Below are 392 nucleotides of genomic sequence, written 5' to 3' on the forward strand. Positions count from 1 at the left end.
GTACACAGATGCACTTATTTATTCAATAAATTCCGTTTGTGAATTGTGTTTTTTACCAATAGATATTTATATGTGTCAATACATGAATATGCACACACAAACGTACACAGTGTATATGTGTTGTACTACAATATGCATGAATTTCCATTGCCTAGTTGATTAAGGAAAACCAACTCGTCTCAATTTGGTTAATGAAACATTTGGTTTTGTTCTGTGTTCTCGTGGAATTATTCTCTGTTTGAATATATTCAGAACGACTGGCTGTGACTAAAGAGCAAGAATTACAATGAAAAAGAAATAATCATTATGGGCAACAGACTCATAGATATACGGGAAGTATAGAAAAACACGTACGAAAATAAGATCAAAGACAAATCTATGTATAGGCAGAT

This window comes from Penaeus monodon, chromosome 24 (genome assembly GCF_015228065.2).
Source record: "Penaeus monodon isolate SGIC_2016 chromosome 24, NSTDA_Pmon_1, whole genome shotgun sequence".
NCBI lineage: Eukaryota > Metazoa > Arthropoda > Malacostraca > Decapoda > Penaeidae > Penaeus > Penaeus monodon.